We start from the raw sequence: 25207 nt of genomic DNA, 5'->3' as shown, positions 1-25207 counted from the left end.
GGAGATGAGGGGCTTAAGGAACAGGAATCTGATTCTCACTGTTTCAGAGGCTGCAAGTCTGAGACCAGGGTGCAGTCATGGTCAGTTCCTGGTGAAGACCCACTTCCTGGCTTGCCAACGGCCACCTTCCCTGTGCCTTCCTAGGGCTTTTCCTTGGTACATGCTCATGGGGAGAGGGAGAGAACTTCCTCCGAGTTCCTTCACAATTCCCTCCTCCTGTAGGACAATTCCTCCTGTAGGACACACCCAGCCCACCTCTCAACATGGTGTATCTCTCAGCAGTGCCCCTGCGAGGCTCCCTCTTCTCCTGCAGGAGTAGGTCCAGTGCCCCGGCTGCCCTCACATCCCTGCCTCCTACAGGGCGGCGCTCTCTGTGGGGCCAGCAGACTGCACCCATAGCTCCTTCACCCCTTACTTTCCTGCATCGGCGATGGTGCATCCAAGGAAGCCTGGTGAGCAGATGCAGCAGAACGGCCCAAACCTGTGCTCGTAGGAGCCGAGGCACTGCCAGAGACATGTCCCAAGGGTGGAAAGAGCCATGCCAGTGAGCCAGAGGGCAGAGGCCAGCTCGGCGTGCTCACTCAGCACGGGGTCCGAAGCCCCTCAGTCCCGGGCCGCCGTGGGGAGCTCCCTTGCCCACTGGAGGAAGAGCTGGCCCAGCATGCCGCCGCTCCCACTGCCTCTGGTGCCTGTCCTCTCCAAGTTCTGAGCGCAGCCATCGGTGAGGGAGGCACACGGTGGACGCTTCTCACGTAGAGGCCCTCCTTCCCTCTTCCTGCTGCCCCTCTCTGGCCCACCCCTGACTCCACATCACACGCGTGCCTCCTGTCCTCCACCCTCCCGCCATTCTCTCCTCCTCCTTGGGCAACTGGCATTGCCCTCGCTGTGTTGTATACCACTCCAGGGGATCCATGTGGATAAACTGGTCCATCATCCCTTTTGTCTGAAGAGCCTCACTCTATCTAGTGACGGAAATAAAAATTGAGAAGAAATTGCTAGCACCTCCCCCATATTCTAAGTTGAATGCTCACTTGGATGTCACACATGTGGCAAAAGGGTGAGCATATGTATTAGAAAAGCAGTGGACGGAGTGTTAGGTGACCTGGCTTTGTGTCTGTCATTTATCAACGAAGTGAACCCAGGCAAGCCACACAGTCCCTCTGAGAAAAGTTCCTCCATGGAGAAAATGTCCTGCCAACTGCAGAGCATTTGTACAAGATTTAGATGAAAGAATGCTATGTGAAAGTGCACTGCCAATTATCACATGCTGCAGAAATGTAGGGAATTCAATACGCTGAATCTTGGGAGAGTGGACTTGCTGGATCAGGATTTTGGTTACAATTAAATCCCTGGGTTGGAGAAGGATGCAGGCAGAGAAGGAGAAAGAAAAGCATGCAATTACCTAGCTAGGGAACACCAGAACTGGTAGCGTAAGTCCTCTGTATGATGACAAGTTGATGGGGATTGGGCGGAACCAAAGGCCAGCCTGAACGTGCCAGCCCCAGTGGTCCAGGGCTTCACCTCCAGTGGCAGACTGGGCAGATGTTCAAAGGGTGGGCCACACTCCTCTCCCCTCCCAGTACTGAGCCTTGGGAAATAAACACAAGCTCTGATGATCAAATAAACTGATTTATATTTTTATTACAATAGCAAAAGATTAGAAACTACCAAATGCCTGTCATATGGGACGTGTTAAATTATGGAAATTCATTCAATGATACACTATGCAGCCATTTTAAAAGGTGAAAAAAACAAGGATGCTGAACAATATAGTATGCTAGCAACTGTGGGGAAATATATGATTTGTTTGCTAATGTACATTTAAAACATGTGCAGAGGACCCTGGTGGGCTCTACAGAGGGACTAAAGCGCTAAGGGGCAGGAGCGTGGGAAGATGTACATGCCCGTTGTGTCTTCTGCACGTTGAACTATGTGACTGTGAGACCGCCCGCCCTGTGTGCACCTGTGTGTGCGTGCACACACGTGTGTGTGTACAGTTTTATTGGACTGGATCAATGTCTTGAACCTGAAGCCAATGGACTCTCTCCTTCCTAACACTTGGGTCTCCACCCTAATCTCAGGCCCTATGAACCGCACGTGCAAAAATCAAATCCAGACAGCAACATGCATGATAAAAGCAACAGAACACGTGCTGTCGGTTCCTGGGAAGCAGCCTAGGGCTGTGGACAGCAGTGTGGTTCTCCCAGTCTCAACAGTGGGAAGAGAGGGCTTGGACGCTTCTCCAACCGGATGGCCTTTCCCTGCCATGTCAATGTAAACGGTGGGCTGACAAGCATCCTCCCTAACAGTATAAGAAAAGTCAGCATCAAGTGGAGGAAGAAGAGACAGACCACATGTGTGAAACAGTTGAGGCTGGGGAGGTGGGTTCAGAGAAAGAAGTTGATCAGAGTCTGCAAAGCTAAGTCAAAGGATTCTGAGAAAAATTAAGTGGTGTCAGGGTGTCATGGGTCACAACTTCCGCTAGGGCTAAGGACCCAAATATTTTCTATTGCATCCATTAGTAAGAGGGAAGCATACAAGGGACGTAACCTTTGACCTGGCGTAATGAGCGGGTACACTGACAAAATGGGCGCGTGATTCGTTCCGGTTCTAAGGAAGCCCCTCGCCTTCCTGGTCCCTCACTGCCTTCCTGCTCCCCACTTGCTTCGGTGTTCCAGCATTCTGTTTTACATTTGGCTTTGTTCAATCCCTGCATCTGCTTAGCCAATTTCTGCTTAGAAGCTAAAGTGCCAAGAAGCTACACGAGAAGACAGGGCCTGGGCAGGATCAGAACTGCTGGAGATTTTGCCACCAAGATTGCCAGGAGAGCTTTGCAAATGGAATCAATCTGAATGCAGCTGATGAGAAACATGTGAATGAGCAAAGCCAGCACAAACAGAAACCGTTGAGTTTCCCACCGCAGTAGCCTGGAGTGGCTTCTCCAGAGAGTCTACTCATATGTGTTTGCCTTGCTGTCACAAGGAGGACACATGCTTCTTCTTGGAAACGCTTCCAGACCCGCTGATTAACCCTAACCTTACAAAGCCCACGTCTCCTTGGGCCCACTTAGCGTTCTTTTGTGTGTAGTTTGCCCAGTAGCTGACTGGTTCCTCTGTTTGATATGTGTTTATGGGAGACAGGTGGGAGGTAAGTTTTCTTCAATATATGGTGCCTCCTCTTCCCTGGAATTTGAAAAGGTTAGAAAAGCTCTCCCCTGACTAGGTATGTCCTTATCATCCCCAAATAAAAGAAAATCAAGATATCTCTCAAATTTAGTCAAAGAATTTGGGGCATTCTCTTGTAATTTCCTCAGAGAGACATTCCTGATGCCAGCCATTCATTGACGTCATTCACTGTGACACGTCTCAGGTGAGGTTATAATAAAGGAACACGATTATTTGCCTAGAGCTGAGAAAGAGTCAGATGGTAACACCTGAACAGAGAGGTTGTCAAGCAACTTCTGAGGAAAAAGGCACTCTGATTTCTACTAATTCTTGCCCTGGAGCCCAGTCTGCTGTGTGTTCAGAGTAGAACAATCCCAACACCCCCATGAGATATTCACCTCAGAGAAGCATCGTTCTGGCAGTGTCTGGTTTCCTTTTCCTGGTTCCCTCTTCACCACACGGCCTTTTCCATCTCAGCTGAGAGCAGTTGGCCAGCTTCCAAGGTCCTGACAGTGGCCATTAGCTACCCAGATGTTATGCTGTATCTCTCAGGTGCTGTGTCTTTAGCTGGCATGATTTGGGGCAAATGCCACATGGGGATTTGGCATCTGCAAAGCTTTGGTCCAGACCTGGGACTGATGGTTATTGATGGCTTTGTGATTTAATATTTGGGAGTCATCTAGCCACCAGTCCAGAAACAATTAAACCACTGGTCAGGGAGTTGTTCTGCTCCTTAGGTTCGCTGAAGGATAACTTAGCTATCTGTTACTCTGAGCATAAACATTACACTGACCTCGATCCAGGAATTTAAACAGTGTCATTTAATGTAAACGCTAGCAAATACCTTCTTGCTGAAGTGGTCTGTTTTCAGAATGGCTTAGTGTTTCTTCCCTCCAAAAGTACTTTAGGGCAGTGGACTTTAAACTCTTCGTCAGATCTGCGTTTCTTCTCTCATTTACATGGCTTGGCCTCCCGAGCTTCTAAAGTTGAGGGAGCCCTCTGCTGATGGCCCGGGTGTAACTTCACAGCACACAGCAAGGAGACTAAGGGAAGTCTCCAGAGCTCCTGAAGTTGAAAACCGTCACCTGTCTCTAGACGCACAGCAGACTTCGCTGTGAAAAGTCTGGCTCTAGAAATTTCCTTTATTTCCTCAAAGAATCCACATTGTTTCCGACTTTATTCTTCCAGGAAGTAGAAGAAAAAAAGTCGTCTGTCTGTCTCTCTCTGCAACTGCAGTGCCATTATCCACTCCAGAACAACTCTGCTCAGCACGTGTCCTGCAGTAAAGGAGTGGGAGCTGCCAGAATGTATACAGAATCCCAGCATCATGGGACTGGATTTAGGAACATTTACCCTTTGTGGTCAGAGAAGGCAGTGGCACCCCACTCCAGTACTCTTGCCTGGAAAATCCCATGGATGGAGGAGCCTGGTGGGCTGCAGTCCACGGGGTCGCTAGGAGTCAGACACGACTGAGCGACTTCACTTTCACTTTTCACTTTCCTGCATTGGAGAAGGAAATGGCAACCCACTCCAGAGTTCTTGCCTGGAGAATCCCAGGGACGGGGAACCTGGTGGGCTGCCGTCTATGGGGTCGCACAGAGTCAGACACGACTGAAGCGACTTAGCAGCAACCCTTTGTGGTGTGTCCAGACCGAGAACTTGATGAGGCCACAACTTCAAGGAGGAATTATTCCCAGTAGCTGTGGCCTTGATGCTGGAGGTTAACAGCTTAACACCAGGGTGTGCAGCCCAATCCTGAAGTCTGAAAATTTACGGTGATATGGACAGGCTGCCTGCCAAGGCCTGCAGTGTGAATCCCAAGAGGAGCACCTTCTATTCTGAGACCTCTCTCAACCCAGGGCACACCATCCTGTGCTTTGATGAGTGTCCTCCCTCTCTGCCTACATGCTTCTTTCTCCAATTCCTTTATTTCTAAACTTTCTTTTCAATCTACAGACAATGAGGAAAACTTACTCCCTGACCCATCTGACTTTCGGAAAAGAAGTCATGAGGTAAAGTGAGTGAAATACCTGCCCCAGATGTCGGCAGGGAGGACCAAGGTACAACTTCCCTTGCCACAGGCATCAGAAGGAAGCGTAAAGAAATGGCAAAGAGTATCAAACCTGGATGAAAGGGAACAGAAGAACAATAAGATCCTTTTCCTTGAGACGGCTCCGCTGGAAAAAAAAAAAAGTGAAATCTCATGCCTCATAACACAACCAACACCGCTAATAACCACAGGCAGAAGGAGCCGTCTCTGGAAAATCAAAAGGTCTTTGGTGCTCAGAATTCTTCAGTGAGTCCCCATGGCCCAGTGCAACCTGAAGTTTTCAAGAGGATATTCAGCTTGCTTTGCTTTTTCTGCTGCAGTCCCTACCTGACCCAACACATGGACACAGAGCTCACTCTCATTTTGCAGTTAGACCGTTTTCCCCTCATGTCTTCCTGTTCCCATCCCTTTCTCCTCCATTTGTCAGGGGCACAGCCCCCCACCCCATTCTTCAAGACTGAGCACAGATGTCCCATCCTCCGTGAAGGCTTCTCCAGCACTGCCAGCAAGAATAAACTCCTCTCTCCCTTATCTTCCCAAGGGTTTTTGTTGACATCCTGCTCCACCCCCACCATTATCATACTGAATGTACAGTCCTGATAGTCATCTCCTCTGCAGTTTACAAATAAGATGAAGCCACACGTTCCTTCCTCCGTCTCCCCTCAAACCCCCTCCTCCCCCAGGTTTCCTCACACCCTCCCATTCACCATCCTCATTCCTCCTGCCAAGGGACTGCCATAGCATCTTTCATATTGGACATTCTCAACACTCTGCGTGTTCCATTAAATTACATTAATAACAAGAAGATCAGGAGATTATGGTTCACTCTAAAGACAGAAGAAGGCAGTAATATGACAACAGGTAAGTGAGATATTACTTCAGATCCTAAGTCATAAACACCCTCGTTTGTCAACTCCAAGATGGCTTATCTAGAAGCGTCTCAAAATTTCTAATTTCTCCAGTTTTCAGACCCTGCCTTCTACATGTGACCATAGAGCACTGAGAACAATTTCTGAGCAACTGTGAGTTAGGAACCACTCCCCCACCCACCTTGTTCAAGACACTTTACTTCCATCTGCTAGAAATTTGTCATAAAAATGATCCAAACATGCTATGAGCAGGGGCCAAGTGCTGACCCCAGAGCTGTGCCATGACTAGCCCAAAGTGGCCTTGAACATGACAAGTTGAAGATATCCAGTCAAGATATCTTGTCCTTCAAGATGATCATCACAGTGGTCGATGGACTTTGGAGTCTGACAAACCTGAATTCAAATCGAAGTTAAACATTTTAACCTTCAGTTTCCATACCTCTGAAATGGAGCTAATAAAATCCCTCTTCATCATCAGGTTGCTTTTAGGATTAAATGGGATTTTGAATATTAAGTACTTAACTACTCACAAGAAATGCTCAGTAAGTGAAAGCTATTCTTTACAGTAACACTTCCATAATTTAATACATTTCTGAAAGTTCTCTTTTGGAATCACCTTCAAAGCCCTTTTACAAGTCACATGTAAAAATCATGGGGGTTTTTTTTCTAATTTTTTTTTATTCTTTATTTTGTGCTAAAACAGTACCATCTTCAAGTCTCTATTTTATTAATCAGATTTATCTAAACATTTTATTTAGAGGTTCACAAAAGTCAAATCCACTATTTAAAGAACAAGTGTTGCAATCACTGCCTATATGTTTCAGGTACTTACAGAATTCCAAAGGCATTGTTCAAAACCCAAATACTGTATAAAAGCATTTATATCTTACACAAACATCCCAGACCCATTCCCCACAATACCTAGTAAAAGGTTAGAACCACTGTTCCTAGCTTAATTCAAATCAAGTATTTTACTGAGCAAATATATGAAGGTTATTGAGCGATGACAACTGTAAAAATCAGGTCTTTTGAGTCCATAGACTAGAATGCCAAGAAACCCCAAACTGTGGAAGCAACCCAGCCTGGAAGCTGAGTTAAGCTGCCATTCTAGACAGCTTCAGGGCACTTCAGTGGAGGGATAATTTCTCTGAGCTCCCTTCGGGACCTGAGAATAACTTCAAATATTACCTCATATTCCCATTTTTCACTGCGTAGCCAGAGAATGTCCTTGAAAGGCCACTAGATTCACTCACAGACACTGCTAGAGCGCTGCTTCTTCAAGAGTGGATTATTATTCATTTAGAGATGGTTGGATGAAATCACTGACTCAATGGACATGAGTCTGCGTAAACTCTGGGAGTTGGTGGTGGACAGGGAGGCCTGGCCTGCTGCAGTCCCTGGGGTCGCAAAGAGTCAAACACGACTGAGCAGCTGATGACTGACTGAATCGACAAGCACTTCCTGGCTCCTCTTGTATATATAGCACTTAACACCATAGGAAGATAATGCATGGCCCCTGACCTCATGGGGTTTCCATTCTAGAGGAGGCTAGAACCTAGAATTTCAATGTGAAAAATGTCCATTCTAAATAGAACATGAGACTACAAAGAATCTATCATAAGTAACGTAGTGATTCATTGAGTAAACAATGCATGCTATGGAGAGAAAGACACCTATGAAGGGAGTGGTCCTGGAGGCCCTGGAAGGAAACTCAGCCCAAACAGCGAGAAAGGCTTTCAGTAGGCAGAGAGAAGGGGAGTGATTCCAGGGACGGGGACCACCGCAATAAAGCCAGAGTTATATAAGAGGCCTTGGACCAAGACTCATAAATAGAGTCTAAAGTAAGGATGGAGTGGTTATAGAATGAGAAAGGTAGTTTGGGACCAGATTGTAAAGCATCTGAATGGCAGGAATTCATACTTAATCCTATAGAGTCTAGGACTTGACACTCCCCTGTTGTAGGCTGGAGAAAGTTAGGCAGGAGACTAAGCTTTCAATGGGCCCTTTTGACATGAGCTCCATAATCAAAGGGTCTCACAGGCAACTGAGTCTAAATTTTCTGCCTTAGAAAAAATAGGGGGATTAGCTGTACATTTTAGTCTTCTATGTTCACTCTGGCCTCTCCGACTGAGGGTCACCAGTGATGGGCAGCTGAAGCAGGAAGAGCCAAAGAAACTCAGAGCTGCTGGTGGCTGGAAAGAAAGTGTCCCTGGCAGTGAAATCTGCCCCACTGATGCCTGGGATAGAGCAGTGGGATTAGGTGGTTTGCTGGGCCCCATGGCATGGTCTGCGGTGCTGTCAGCAGCCTTTCATCAAAACCTGATGGTGCAGGCAGTGGTGGCTGTTTTATGTTCTGGATATGAAATGCAGGCTTACGTGTCCTCTATTTATACATGCACCCAGGCCTGCTGGATGACTGCCATTCCATTCAAAGGAGGTAAAATAAAACCTTCTCGTGTAGCACACTGACACGCACACCACGCATTCCTGGAAGCAGCGGGCAAGAAAGGGTTTGACCTCCAGCCACAGAAAGAGAATCCAGTAGGGGAAACCGCACAGCAGCCTAACAGACCACAAAGAAATCCATTCTCAGAGTGTGGAAAGCTGGTCGTTATAAAAGCAGTAAGTGGCATTTTGAACAAACCAAACCAATTTTGAAGACAAGATGAAAGGCACTGGGGGCACCACCTGTCCCATTTGCATCAGCTTCACTGTCAGACTCCAGTCTTATCAAAATTCTTACATCGGGAGCCCACATAGTTTACACTAGCTTAATCCCCCATGCCTCAGGCATATCCTACAGCAGAAACTAAGCCAGTTTCAACCCAAAGAGAAGCAGATTGCAGAAGTCAGCATGGCTGGTTGTGTGGGGAATGGCTAAGTGGAATTTGAAGGCTCCTAGAGATACAGCTGGAGAAGGCAATGGCAACCCACTCCAGTACTCTTGCCTGGAAAATCCCATGGACGCAGGAGCCTGGTAGGCTGCAGTCCATGGCGTCGCGAAGAGTCGGACACGACTGAGCGTCTTCACTTTCACTTTTCACTTTCATGCATTGGAGAAGGAAATGGCAACTCACTCCAGTGTTCTTGCCTGGAGAATCCCAGGGACAGAGGAGCCTAGTGGGCTGCTGTCTACGGGGTCCCACAGAGTCGGACATGACTGAAGCGACTTAGCAGCAGCAGCAGAGATACAGCTGGGACTCCCTAGGTGGCACAGCCATAAAGAAGCTGCCTGCCAGTGCAGAAGATTCAGGAGACAGGGGTTCGATCCCTGGGTAGGGAAGAGCCCCTGGAGGAGAAAATGACAACCCACCCCAGTATTCTTGCTTGGAGAATTCCATGGACAGAGGAGTCTGGTGGGTTACAGTCCATGGGGTCACAAACAGTTGGACACAACTGAGCAACTAAACAACAAGAGAGATACAACCAGCAGGCGGAGTACTCTGACAAAATCCACTACTTCGTGGACCTTCCGTTTCAACCCCCAGCCTCCCGTTCCTCCCAGATCCCCCACACATGAGCGTCTATAAACAGACCCGTATTTTATCAGCCACCTCCTTCCTAATGCTTTCCCAGGTTTCTAGGACTAATGCCACCTCTTCTGAACTTGTGATAATCTCATGGCACTTTTCACATACTTCATTTTGTCTGATTATCTACATATACAGCTTTTCCCCTGCTAGTTTGTGAACCCCTGTGGGTGAGATATAATCTCCCTCCTCCCCATATCACCTTAAACATCAGAGATATTCAATAAACTCTTATTGAAAAATATATACAGATACTTTTTGTATCATTGGGAAACTATAAATCATTTAGGAAAAAAATGGACACTATCAAAGGTTTATGAGTGGGAGACCACTTAGGAGATGACTGCCACAGTTCAAGGGACAGTAAGTGAGCATCCAAACTTAAGGGGGCAGGGGTGGTAGGCGGACAGAACGAGACATGCGACCTCGATATATGCTGCTGACTCCCTCACTGACTTTTAGAGCAAAGTAGCAACTTAAGCAAAGCACAAATATCCTCCAGGATGAAGATCACAGTCAGATAGCATGCTCTCTGTCCAAACTTTGACTGGCTCTGAACAGATAATTGGGTACTAAAACCAGTACTATTCAACTGTAAAAGTAGAAGGACCCTCAGATTTGATGTGGTGACCACCAACCTCGAGGAAAAGAAGGAAATGTGAGCATTTTCCCCTCCAGCATACCCTCACCTTCATCCTTCCTTCCCTTCCCCAAAGTCATCTTTTCCCTACCCAGACCTCACAGCCCCTTCTCTCCTTTACCACCTGAGTTAAATGCTCACTGTCCCTTGAACTGTGGCAGTTGTCTCCCACTGATAAATAGTCTCTGGTTTCCATTTTTTTTCTAAATGGCTTATAGTTTCCCAAACATGTCCCACACATTCCCACCCCCTGATCTCTGGTGAAGGCTTTGTGGGGCCAGTGGAATATTTTCCCCCATGTCTGCCTATCTAAATTTTATTCTTCAAGATTCAATTTAACCACTTCATCCTTCATTGAGTCTTCTCTGAAATTTCCTGGAAGCAATTTCTCTTTTTCTGAACTCTCATAGCACTTGGCATCTTTTTACTGTATTTAGCGCATTCTATATTACATCTTTCCATGTACATCTTCACTCTCCAATTAAAATGGAAATTCCTGAGGGCACGAATTTTATCTCCATGGTATTATGCATTGTTAATTTCATATATGTCCTCAATGAATATTTGTTGGGTGGATGATATTTGTTGTCTGAATGAATGAGGATATAAAACAATATAAATAATTGAATGAAAGGGATGGATTTTCAGTATTTCCCAGATTTAAGGAAAGGGAAAGTCACTCCAGATATTTTTGAGGTTGAATTTCTTACTTTTTACCTTTCAGACAAAGCAACTGAGATCAATGTAGACTAAATGCTTATGGAAATCATACTGCCCAATGCAAGGCTCTTTATTTTATGCCATTCTGCTTGAAGTTAGTCTCTATTTTTTTTAGTATCTGGCACATATATCATGGGATTATCTTCAAGAAAACAAGAAAAATAACCTAGTTCTTTTTATTCCCTTCTCATTAACCCTGTTTTAGTTCCATGCCTTCATAGAGGGTACAGATGAGCACTTACTTACAATAGGAAGATGTCCTATTCAATAGAAACAAAGCAGACATGGTCTAAGTATATCCGAAAAGCAAAAGTCTTTCAGGATCAAAAGTAATTACCAAAGAATTTCCTTTGGGATGGGGAACACATGTATACCTGTGGCGGATTCACTTTGATATTTGGCAAAACTAATACAATTATGTAAAGTTTAAAAATAAAATAAAATTGGAGAAAAAAGAAAAAAAACAAAAAAAAAACAGAATTTCCTGGATGTCCAATGGTTAGGACGTGGCACTTTTACTTCCATGGACAGAGTTCAACCCAAGGTTGCGGAACTGAGATCTCACAAGCCATGTGATGCAGCCAAGACAAAACGAATTTCCAGATTAGAGTCTATGGACATGATGAGGAGTAAACTTTTATCAAAAGAAATGGCCTAATTGTGTAGAATATGAGGAATGACTCAATCACAGGTGCCTCCTTCCAGGCCAGGAAAACAGCTGGCTGCCAAGTGTTCCTGTCTCCCCTGGTCGTAACACCACCAGGATCTCGTTGGTAGATGGCTCCCTGGACTTGGGTCAAAGCCCATGAATGGAAACTCTCAGGGCAAACTTATTCTTCTTGCTGCTGGCAAACTGCCACAGAAACATTCCAACCCCCTGTGCTCCACCAGGAAGCAGGCATCAGCAGAGCACCAGCTACCAGGGCCAGAGTGGACTTGGCTCAGTAGAGGCCCAAGGCTCCAAGAAGTGGGAAGACCACTAAACAGGCTGATTCTGCTGCAGCAGGAAGACTTAAGGCCTGCTCCTGAGAAATCTCTGGCAAATTTCCTCACAGTTTGAGTTGTGAACAGCAGTTCCTGATGAAAATTCAGAAAAAAGATAGTAGCTATTAACACCCTCTGGGCTGAGGTCTACAACTCTCTTGACAGTCTTTCTGCATGTTAGACAAAGGTGTGCAGAAAATCAGAACAGTTTACAGGCGGGTGAGGACTAGAGCTGCAGCCTGGAATCAGAAGGTAGTTCTCACCTGGCCTTTCTAAGAGATAAAAAGATACATGGTTTTGTGCCTCTATCTCCCCAACTGTTAAAGGGGTTTTCCTGGATTGAGACTGCTGTGCTTGTGTGTAAAATGCTGGAATTCATGCTCTGTAAGTATCAGCCAAATGTCCTGCAACCACATCAGCCTGGAGTGGGAACCCCAATGGTCACTTCAGGCTCACCTTCTCAGGGGCTGCTTCATCCTGGCAACTCAGTCTCTGGACATTGTTGCCCTTCCTCTGGCTGCAGCAAGCCCACTGGATCCCCAGTCTGGGGATCCCACAGCACAGAGCTGTGCTGCCCCTGCAAACACTGGTGTGGCGTTATAGTGCTTGGCTCCAACCCTCTCTCCCCAGAGGGTAGGCATCTGCTTCTCTCAGATTGCTTTACATCCTCTTCTTGAGCTCCCACACACAGACCTTGAGGGAAGTCTGACTGGTTTCTGTGGTTCACTAAGCTTCCTTGGAGGGTTGGGGTAAAAGGCCATTCAAAAGGCAATTTCATCATGTTATACTCTTCTAAAGTGTCCTTATCTTGGGACTTTCCTGCCATCCAGTGATTAAGACTTTGCCTTCCAATGTGGAGGGTGTGGGTTCAATTCCTGCTTGGGGAGCTAAGATCCTACATGCCTTGTGGTCAGAAAGCCAAAAATATAAAACAGAAATAATATTATAACAAATTCAATAAAGACTTTAAAATGGTCCACCTTAAGAAGAAAGCAAAGTGTCCTTATCTTAATGTTGAGGACATTTTTAAACATAATCACTATGCTTTCTTATTGCACTCTGTATTGCAAATTTCAGACTTAAATTGAAGAAAGTAGGGAAAATCACTAGGCCTTTAAGATATGACCTAAATCAAAACCCTTACAATAATATAGTGGAAGTGACAAATAGATTCAAGGGATCAGATCTGATAGATAAAGTGCCTGAAGAACCATGGATGGAGGTTTGTGACATTGTACAGGAGGTGGTGACCAAAACAATCCCCAAGAAAAAGAAATACAAAAAGGCAAATGGTTGTCTGAGGAGGCCTTACAGATAACTGAGAAGAGAGGCAAAAGGCAAAGGAGAAAAGGAAAGATAAACCCATCTGAATGCAGAGTTCCAAAGAATAGCAAGCAGAGATAAGAATAAGAAAGTCTTCCTAAGTGAACAGTGCAAAGAAATAGAGGAAAACAATAGAATGAGGAAGACTAGAGATCTCAAGAAAATTAGACATATTAAGGGAACATTTCATCCAAAGATGGGCACAATAAAGGACAGAAACGCTATGTACCTAACAGAAGCAGAAGATATTGAGAAGAGGTGGCAAAAATACACAGAAGAACTATACAAAAAAGATCTTAATGACCCAGATAACCATGATGGTGTGATCACTCACCTAGAAACAGATATCCTGGAGTGCAAAGTCAGGTGGGCCTTAGGAAGCACTACTACAAACAAAGCTGGTGGAGGTGATGGAATTCTAGCAGAGCTATTTCAAATCCTAAAAGACGTTGCTATGAAAGTGATGTACTCAATATGCCAGGAAATTTGGAAAACTCAGCAGTGGTCACTGGACTGGAAAAGGTCAGTTTTCATTCCAATTCCAAAGAAGGGCAATGCCAAAGAATGTTCAAACTACCACACAATTGCACTCATTTCACACACTAGCAAACTAATGCTCAAAATTCTCCATGCTAGGCTTCAACAGTATGTGAACCAAGAACTCCCAAATTTTCAAGCTGGATTTAGAAAAGGCAGAGGAACCAGAGACCAAATTGCCAACATCCATTGGATCACAGAAAAAACAACAGAATTCCAGGAAAATATCTATTTCTGCTTTGTTGACTACGCCAAAGCCTTTGACTGTGTGGATCACAATAAACACTGGAAAAGTCTTAAAGAGATGGGAATACCAGACCACCTTACCTGCCCCTGAGAAACCTGTATGAAGGTCAAGAAGCAACAGTTAGAACTGGACTTGGAACGATGGACTGATTCTGAATTGGGAAAGGAGTACATGAAGACTATATTGCCACCCTGCTTATTTAACTTATATGCAGAGTACATCATGTGAAATGCTGGGCTAGATGAAGCACAAGCTGGAATCAAGATTGCAGGGAGAAAAGTCAATAATCTCAGATATGTAGATGACACCACCCTTATGGCAGAAAGTAAAGAGCAACTAAAGAACCTCTTGATGAAGGTGAAAGAGGAGAGTGAAAAAGCTGACTTAAAACTCAGTATTCAAAAACTAAGATCATAGCATCCAGTCCCATCACTTCATGGCAAATAGATGGGGAAACAATGGAAACAGTGAAAGACTTTATTTTCTTGGGCTCCAAAATCACTGAAGATGGTGACTGCAGCCATGAAATTGAAAGACACTTACTCCTTGGAAGCAAAGCTATGACAAACCTAGACAGCGTGTTAAAAAGTAGAGACATCACTTTGCCGACAAAGGTCCATATAGTCAAAGCTATGGTTTTTCCAGTAGTCACGGATGGATGTGAGAGTTGGACTATAAAAAAGGATGAGTGATGAAGAATTGATGCTTTTGAATTGTGGTGTTGGAGAAGACCCTTTAGAGTCCCTTGGACAGCAACAAGATCAAACCAGTCTATCCTAAAGGAAATCAACCCTGAATATTCATTGGAAGTACTGTTGCTGAGACTGAAGCTGCAATACTTTGGCCACCTTATGAGAAGAACTGACTCATTTGAAAAGACCCTGACGCTGGGAAAGAGAAGGCAGGAGGAGAAGGGGATGATAGAGGATGAGATGGTTGGATGGCATCACCGATTCAATGCACATGAGTTTGAGCAAGCTCCAGGAGTTGGTGATGGACAGGGAAGCCTGGTGTGCTGCAGTCCATGGGGTCGCAAAGAGTCAGAGACGACCGAGTGACTGAACAACAACAACTGTGCTTTCATCACACTTACCAAAAATAACAATAATTCCCTAATGTCCTCTTTTACCAATCCCCATGCATATTTCCTTGATTTTCCCAATCTTCTTGTTGATTTGTTTCCATCAGGATCCAAACAAGGGCCTCACAATGTATTTGGTTATGTCCTCTGAGTCTGTTTTACCTGATAATAACTCACTCTCCCTTTTTCCCTAATGCCATTTTTGTTGGAGCAGAATCCTTATTTGTTGGAGAAACTCGATCACTTTTCCTACTGAATGTCCCAACTTCTGGATTTAGCTACAAACATTGTATCCTTGTCATTTGGACTTCCCAGATGGCACTAAGGGTAAAGAACCCACCTGCCAATGCAGGAGACTCAGGTTCAATCCCTGGGTCAGAAAGATCCCCTGGAGTAGGGCATGACAATCCACTCTAGTATTTTTGCCTGAGAAATCCCATGGACAGAGAAGCCTGGTGGGCTATGGTCCACAGGGTTACAAAGAGTTAGATGTAACTGAAGCGCTTAGCATGCATGCACACACACATCCTTGTCATTTAAGTAGTTCTTCCAGCCCCTGTATCTCCTATAAATTAATAGCAGTTCTGATGACTTGATTAAAGTCAGGATCGATTTTTAGGCGAGAAACATTCTAGGAAACACTGTTGCATCAGTGCATATAATGTCTGTGCTGCCCCTTTTACAGAGGGTAAGATTGATCACAGGGTGTAGGTGGTGTCAGCCTGATCCTCCCGTTATAATGTTCCCCACTGACATTTCAGTTAATAATTTTAGCCTCTTTAATGGATGTTGCTGGATCAATTATTTCTTTAGAGGTTGAAAACAGTGTATTTTTAAAAATTCTGTTATTTCTTCTGCATTTATTAGTTGGGATTCTTCTATTATAAGACCTACTTTTATCAAAGATGTAGTTACCCAAAACATATGGCATAGGAAAGATAAAATATATACTTTCTCATTATTTATCCATTTTCAGAATAATAAGTTATTACCTTAGCAACTCCCAGTGGCAAGTTATTACATTGTTTACAGGGTTTTTTGGTTTCATTATGAACTCGTGGTTTTTGTGTATGTGACAGTTTTTAATCCATTATAGTTATCCTTCTTTTTGATCCAGAATTTGCCCTATTTGAACCAATAGGAGTGCCTTTAAAGTGGCTCCTGTGTTGTTTTGACATGATTTCAACTAGTCTGGTAGAGCTTTCTTGCAAAACAAGTTGTCCATGGCTCATCATGCAGATTTCTTGTCCGAAAGCTGAACTCAGCCATTTCACCATGAGAAAGGGTATTTAGAGACTCACTTCAGGATTTTTTTTTTCCCCAATTAAGCATTGCAAACATAATTGAGACTTCCTGTGCAGACATCTCTCAGATCTCATTGTCTTTTTTTTCCCATTGGAGGTAAATACTACCGTGAATATGTTATTTATCACTCTTGTTTAGGTTTTTATTCTTTTACTATGTATTTTGGGCACGTATATTTTAAATGGCATTGTCTTGCAGATATTTGAATCTTATTAGATGGCATTACACTGTGTGTATCTTATTTCAACCAGTATTTCCCACACAGTGTTATATTCCTTATATTTACCCAGACTGGTAGATTGATTGCTGGTTCACATTAACCTCTGCGTGTTGTTTCACAGTATACACATACCACAACTTTTTTCCTGTTGATGAATTCTTTGGTTTTCAAATTTTGCCATTACTTCAGTGAACAACAAAACTTCAGTGAAGATTGTTGATCATACCTCACTGCACACTGCATGAGAATCTCTAGGGTATACTTCTAGATGCAAACCAGCTCAGTCATTGGGTATGAGCACTTCCACATCTACTAGATACTGTCAACTGCTCTTCAGGATGGTTGTACAAATTTATGCTTCCACCAGCAGTGTACAAAAGTCCACACTTTCTTCCTACATCCTCACTCAAACTTGGTATTATCAGATATTTTAATTTGTGAAGTGATTTCTCCTTGGCACCTTAATTTTTAATTTCTCTGCTAGTGAGATGAAAATTCTTCTGGTGTGTGTGTTGACTCTGTGGGTTGATGTTTCTATTGCATTTGAAAGTATAGTAATTAAGACCATAAGACTTGGAGCCAGAATCCTAGGCTCAAGCTCAGCTACATCTCTTAACTATCAGTGACATTAAGCATGCTATTTAACCCTTTCTCTATTTCTTTACCTGCAGAGTGGGGGCGATAAACATTAAGGACAGTGCCTGGCTATTATAATCACAATCATTGTTATTGGTTTGTCAGAGTTCTTCCTATATTCTGGGTACAATTTCTTTGTCAGATTTTGCATTTTACATGTCTTTTCTCAAATGTCTGTGATTCATTTCTTACTTTGTTTTTTGGTATCTTTTGCTACTGCAGAAAGTTTAGGGTTAATATAATAAAAATTTGCCCTTACTTTTTCCTATAAGTTGGAAGTTTTGTTGTAAAGCATAAAGAATCTTTCTTAAATCTTTCACAAGGTCATAAGGCCTATATTTTCTTTAAAAGTTTTTAAAGATTCTTTTATCCCTTGTAGGATTTTTAACTTACTTGTGAGGTAAGAGAGAAACCAAACTTTGTGTTTTTCCCCACAGATAATCGATTTTCCGAGCACCATTTATTGAACAATCATTGTTTTCCCATTTATTTATAATTCTGCTTTTATCATGTATTGTGTCCACATACATGTGACTGGGTTTCTGGGCTTCTTTTCCAGTTCCATTGATTCATTTTTCAATTTTTTCATCATCCCACTATGTCCAAATACCTAAGATACATATAAAAATAAGCCTTCATATTTCACAGAACAAGCCCCATCTCTTCTTTTTTGAGATGGAATCTAAGTTCTTGGCCTGCTTCTCCATAGAGTCTCCTAGAGCCTGAAGGATAGTGAACACTGTGTCTAACATCTGAGAAATCTGGACGAGAGACTGGCTGGTAGCTGCTCTCCTGGCAGAGCAAACTTAGGAAGATCCCACCGTCCCAAGATTTATCTGAGCAAAGTACAGATATATTTCCCATGAGCCATCTGTGGGCCATAAGAAGAGTATTTGCCCTCGTGGGATCATCTGAGACCCATGTAAGAGGACTAGCTTTGACAAAGAAGTAGAGTTGATAATAATCTAAGTAACCAGGGTGCCTAAGAACCTATGGTTTCACTTTAGTAACCACTCTAGAAGTCTTGTAAATGGACAAGTTTGTGGCAATACACAGAAAGAGACTAAGCATGGGCTTTGGAGTCAGGCCAGAGCTGCATAATGACTCACTCTCTAACAGTTGTGGGCTTAGAATATGCCATTTAATCTCCCTGTGCCTCTGTGTCCTTATCTAGAAAAGGGGGTTTGTTGTACCTCCCTGGTTGGGTAGCCATAGGATTAAACAAGAGGACTAATGTAACACACTCTGCGCAATGTCCAGCACTTGGTAAATGGTCATCTTTATTATGGACACTCTTCAGGGAAAAGGTGTCAGGCTTAAATTTCTAGCCTACAAAGGCATTCATTTGTGAGGTTAAGATGAAGGGATAGTGCCTCAGTTCTTTTTGTTTGCTCAGCAGTCAGTCCCATTGTTCTGGTAGCAGGGACCATTTTTTCTTAGACAGTCATCACCACCTTCTAGTGCCAGTTCATGTAGTTCAGGCTGATGGACTTGACCCTGCCCTCCACCTCCAGGGCTGAGAGTGATGAAGGCCTAGCCAATCAGCATCCTTCATTCCCCCTGGCTGCCATAATTGGTTCTGAATAAGGAGCATGACCCAAGTTGGTCCAATGAAATCCAACCCTGGGACTTGCACTAGAGCTGTGGGCCCAGAGCTGAGCTGCCAGCTGCTCTATCTCCAGAGGAAGGGAGGGCCCGAACCAGCAGTAGAGGAGAGAAGGGCCAAGATATGGGGACCATGGGACCAAAACTCAAAGATATTCTGAGCCCTGGAATCAAGATATGCTGAAGCAATTCCATCCTGGGACTTTTCAGTTATGTGAAACAATGCATTTTTTTTTTAACTTAAGACCGTTTGAGTTAAATTTTCTGTTACTTGCATTCAAAAAGGTTCTGACAATGATTTTTAAGGCATTTCTTCTTCTTTAGTCTCCAGCTTACTGTATAATCATGTAAGCCCCTTTTGTCTGCTGCATTTCCTAACTTTATTAGGAAGAAGAAATCCCATGGCCTTAGTATTTAGACTTGATGGATAATGGAAATTGCTAAGGCATGATCACTCCCTGAGGATTAGAAAACGCAAATCCTTTCCATCTAAATGGATTCTTTTCTCTCAGGGTGGGAAGAAGCTGATATTTAGGTAAGTCTCTGTTTTTGTTCTCCAAACTCTGAGAAAGGTTGCTGTTAAAGGGCAACACAACAATTAAAAGCTGTTGGATATGAGAATGACAAGCTTGGCTGGTATGCAATACTGTGCAGCTGAGATGATTATTCTCAATTAATGGGCAAACATTACACAATTGTCTCTTTCAAGTCCAGAGTGCTAATATATAATACACAATCAGAGGGCATTGTACATCGGAATATAACTCATTAGCCAGTGCCAATTCTTTACCCCCTAGAAATAAAATAGTCCGTTGTGTATGAAAGCTGCAATTCTGAGTCTTTTAAATTTGCAGCTATATAGACCAGGTGAAGGATTTCTATTTAGGAAGAATCCAAATGGAATTGGGAGTTGAAATTCCTATTGGGAAATCATTATTAAGGCAAATTCAGCTTTTGTAGAATTGGGGCAGGAGTGGACTCTGATCTCCCGTGACTCTTGCCAGGAACCCCATTCAAGGACTCTTGGCCAATCTGACTGAGGCAGCATCTGCCCTGCTGAGGGACATCCCAGAATGGACATGTCCCTGTGTGACTGCTCAGTGAATGCCAAATCGATTGGGTCATTTTATTCAAACCTGGGGAACTTGGCTGCCCAGGCACATGCTCTGTGGATGAACTCACTTTTGCTTTAGTCCACATGGCTGGCAAAGTCTGTGGCTCAGACAACAAGGGACAGAGGTGAGGAGAATGCAGGGCGGGAGATCAGAGAAGTCTGTGGCGGAGGATTGAGTTACTGTCAGATCACAGGGTGTCGGAGACTCTGGGACAGATTGATGGCAGAGCCTACCCGGCTGGCAGGGAGCTGAGAACCATCAGCACAGACGGCTGTGCTGACCAGCTGCCTTGTGTGCACATGCAGAGTGCAAGCTAAACAGGAGTAGTGAATCTTAACTGTTACCAAAACGGTAGGCCGTCCATCAGCCCACCTAACTGGAAAACAAAGCAGGCCTTTAGACTCCAAATCCCCTAGACCAAAATGATACCTACACTGTTATCCAGTGTCTTACGTCCCAGGGCATGTCTCTACCAGTCTTTCAACACACACCTATTAAGAGCTGCTAAATGTCAGGACTGGCTGTGCTAGGTGCTGGGGATGTGAAGGAAACATGAACAGTACTTCACTCTAAGGCTCTTACCACCTACTAAACAATTACAAAAAGGGGTGGCGAAATGCAGTAGGAGCTGGAATAAAAGAGAGCACAAATACTGAAAGAACCCACTAAACAGGCGCCAGCTCATGTAAGTTGTGATGTAAAGTTAAGGAATTTGTATCTTCAAACATGCATGAACCACTCTTCAAATGCCACCCAACAGTTGTCTCTCATCCAATCCAGGCTCATATTCATGACTTCAACATGATAAAAATATCCCCCAGGGTACTTAAGGTCTAGCAATAATTTAATATTTTGTTCTTCTCTGTATGTTCTCTGATACATTTTCATATCTTCGATGTCTTTCTTTTTGAGGGTGTTATTTACTCTGGTTGGTAGGATATGATACTAAAGGTCAAGGCTTTAATTTTGTGGAACATTTAGCTTCATTTGGAATGAGAATTAAGCCCCCACAACCAGAGGTTTGCCCCTCAATCACAGAGTCACAGTCATTCACAAATGTCAACTATGTCCTTCCTTACTGGGACCAGAACAACAGACAAAGAGAGGTTCACTCCATTCAAACCCATCATCATTACCAGACAGTACATCATTGGCAGGACACAGCCGTTAGGTAATGTGGCAGCATTCCTGTGCTCATAAAAAATAGTAAACATTGGAGTGTATGTACTTGTGTGCATGTATAATGTCTTGCAGTCTTCTTGAGGACACTGGAAATAGTAATTACTATGAATGACAAGCAGAACCCCAGATGCTAACAAGTCACACTCCCTCGTACCTTGCATGACTGTACTTACATCGCCTCAGAAAGTCTTTCCCTCATCACCACTAGAATGTAAATTCATTGGGATTTTTGTCTATTTTGTTCACTGTCCACAAAATTAAAGGCCTAAGCTTTTTAAATATCATATTCCACCGAGTATATTAAACAACATATTCAAGAAGAAAGATGACATATATAGGATGAATAAACAACAGGTGTTACTGTATAGCACAGGGAACTATATTCAGTATTCTGTAGCAAACCATAATGGAAAAGAACATGAAAAAGAATATATATATATATATATATGTATATGTATAACTGTATCACTTTACTGTACAGTAGAAACTACCACAACATTATAAATTAACTATACTTCAATAGAATAAATTTTTTTAAAAAAGAAAGATGACCAAGCTGTGAAAACATATACAAAGAATCTATGCAGAGAACACAAACATTAAATTGTTACTAAAGCTATATGGCCTGGGATATTTTTACTCTGTTTAGGTCATGGATATGAGACTAACAGGATAAGAGAAAACCACTGGACAGATGTATTAGAAGCTGTGGCATCTGAGAGTGGCTTCTGTGGCTGAGAATAGTCACCAATTCTTCAGCTTTACATCACGTTTTACATGATGTGGTGTTACCCTCCGGGCGTGGCTCCTAGAACAGTGCCTGCCATATAGGTGCTCAGTAACTTTTATTAAATGTCAAGTGCTCTTTAATGAAGCTTTCATTTGGTTCCTTTAACAATTTAATTTTGTAACGAGGTAGTATGTTGACATAGTTCAACATTCATTTTAGTGTAAAAAGGTGACACAAAGCCTTGTTCTAATCCTGCTCTCTGCCTAACCAGGTTCCACATCTTACACAGCAAACTTGTCCTATAACCATTTCTATTACTTTTCTTCCAGACTTTGTTTCTGCAAATCAAATACAACTATATTTTTACTTTATTGTGCAAAAGATAACTCTGATATTAACCTTGATTTTATTTGATAATATAACTTGATGAATGGGTAAAGAAAAATGTGGTATATTTATATGATAGAATATAATTCCACCATAAAAAAGAAGGAAATTTGCCATTTGTGATAACATGGATGTACCTTGAGGGTATCAGGCTAAGTGAAATGAGTCAGACAAAAAGTCAAACACTTCATGATCTCATTTATATGTGCAATCTAAAAAAAAAAAAAATCAAACCCAGAGAAACAGAGAACAGGTTGGTGGTTGCTAGACGCTGGGGGTGGGTGTGGAGAAATTGAGTGAAGGCAATCAAAAGGTACAAACTTCTAGTTCTAAGATAAAAAAGTTCTAGAGATATCATGTAAAACATGGTGACTATAGCTAATGCTATATAGTGTATTTGAATGTTGCTAAGTTCCCATCACAAGGAAAAAATAGTTGTAATTATATGAGGTGATGGATGTTAACTAAGCCTATTGTGGTGATCATTTTGCAATATACTCGTACATCAAATCATTATGTTGTACATCTTAAACTAATACAATGTCATGTCAATTGTTTCTCAATAAAATGGAATGGAAATATATAGTTCAGAGATTCTTCATATTCAACTTAGTGTCTTCAATTTTTTTACAGTTCTAATCAATTCTACTGTTTAAATATTCCACAGTTGATTAAACCAGCCCATATGGATGAACACTTGTGTTGTTTCCAATCTTTAATTAAAAAACGAAACAAAAGTACTTAATACTATATAATAGTATAAATTCCCAGAGATAGGATTGCTAGGTCAATATAGTCTATGTATTGGTAATTTTATATACATATTGAAAAATTGCCTTCCAAAAGGGTTATATAAATTTATATCCTCATCAACAATGTAAAAAAAAAAATGTCTTTTTCCCACAGCCTTTCCAGCAGAGTCTTATCACATTGAGAGTTTTGCTAATCTAGTTAGTAAAAAAGAAATACCTCAGTATGGTTTGTACTTGCATTTCTCTTGTGACACAGAGCATCACTTTATTACCATGAATGAACACTTCATATTTTTCTTATGTTTCTGTTGGGTTAACAGTCTTTTTACACTTGGCTTATAAGAGGCATATTACATAGAGGGAGAGTAGCCCTTTCTCTGTGAATTTCAATTTTTTTTTTTCCAGTGGTGTCTTGGCTAGTGTTTAGTAATGGTCTCTGGGGAAAATAAATCCTGTTTTATAGCATGTGCTAATATTCATGATGTAAACGTTCTCTCCACAGCTACCAACATGACATCTGTGGAATTTGGGAGAAATGTGTAACACCAAGCCATTATGTAATATCTCCATGATACAGACACAATAGATGTCAATCACTCCAAAAGCATGAATGATAACAAAACGTAGTTAAACGATTAGAGTGATGAGTTTCTGAGTATATATTATCTTTGTTTGTAACATTCTTTATTTATAAGTCCACATAACTTAATTTTAAATAAGTTGACAACCAGCTTACACATTTTCTAAAATTTAATAGTCAGCTTCTATGAGCTAGTGCAGGGCATCTCCAACACCCCACGGTCTTTTATTCTATTTGTTTTCTGCCTTTTGACTTTTTTTTCCAATGATATTTTTCATCACACAAATGTTTTTGATGTAGTTTTATCAATCATATTCTTTATGAGTTCAGAATTCTGAATAATGATTAGGAAGACCTTCCCCATTTCAAGATTATACAAGAATTTTACCATGTTTTCTTTGAACACTTTTACGGCTTCATTTTTACATTTAAATCTTTAATCCATTTAGAGTATATACTAGTGTGCGAAGGCGGGTGCGGCGCCTCCTTGCATTTTTTTTTCCAGATGCTTATTCAGTTGTCTCACAACAGGCGTTGAATAGTCCATCTTTTCCCACGGATTTGTAAAGTCATTGTTATATGATGCAGCTTTCTTGATTTTAATGCACATGGTATTTATAACTACCTGAATGATGTTTTAAGTATGACTCTAGTTTATAAACAGCTTCTTTGTGTCTGCTTATTTGATCCTTTAATGTGCAGTAGTAGGTTTGGTAGATTATAACAGCTACAATATTTTCATGCCCAGCGTAGTTTCCCATCCTCTACCTCCTTAATCCTTTAGGGAATTCTCCCTTCATGCATGTAATCCTAGAGAGGCAGTCAGGTGTGTTACCCTGGCCAAACACTGGGTTATACATCTGACCTAGGATGGCCAATCCAAAAATCCCAACATGCAGTGATTGATTAGGTTTGGACATCTGACCTGAGCAAGGCAATATCATCTTTAAAATGATATTTGAAAACAACTTTCTCTTAGAATCGTTAAGCTAGGAGATGTGTTCTTTAGATCATCTTAACTGAAACAAATTAAAACCATTTAAGGAAAAGCCAAATAAAAACAAGCAGAAATAATACAGGGCCAAAAATTTTTAAAGGCATCCCTCTTTGACTCCAGCTTGCCCAAAAGCCAAAGATCTTGGACATCCAGGAATAAAAACCTAAAAATTCCTTTTTTTAAATTTCTGATTTATGTTCACATGTTCAGTGTGGCTTCTTATAATTTCCAATCAAAAGAGTTCTAACACTCTTCAATAGATATTACTGCTCCCACATTACAGAGGAAGAAACAGAGGCTGGAAGAAGTTAAATTCAATCAGTGATAAAGTGATAATGTGTTTCCCACTCTTTGCTCTTACTTTCTGGGACCTGTCCTTCCAGAACTGGCAGTTTCTTAATTTGTATACTGTACTCCAAAGATTTTTTGATGATGACTGGGAAGAAAGGCCATATAATATACAGAGGCTGCTTATTATCTTCTAAAATAGTCAAGATTTAAATTAGATTTGTTCTAATTTATTATTAATTAATATTATTAATTAATATTAATT

The sequence above is a fragment of the Bos taurus genome, chromosome 29, assembly GCF_002263795.3.
Source record: "Bos taurus isolate L1 Dominette 01449 registration number 42190680 breed Hereford chromosome 29, ARS-UCD2.0, whole genome shotgun sequence".
NCBI lineage: Eukaryota > Metazoa > Chordata > Mammalia > Artiodactyla > Bovidae > Bos > Bos taurus.
The sequence above is the reverse complement of the archived record's forward strand: the minus strand, read 5'-3'. Positions refer to the sequence as shown.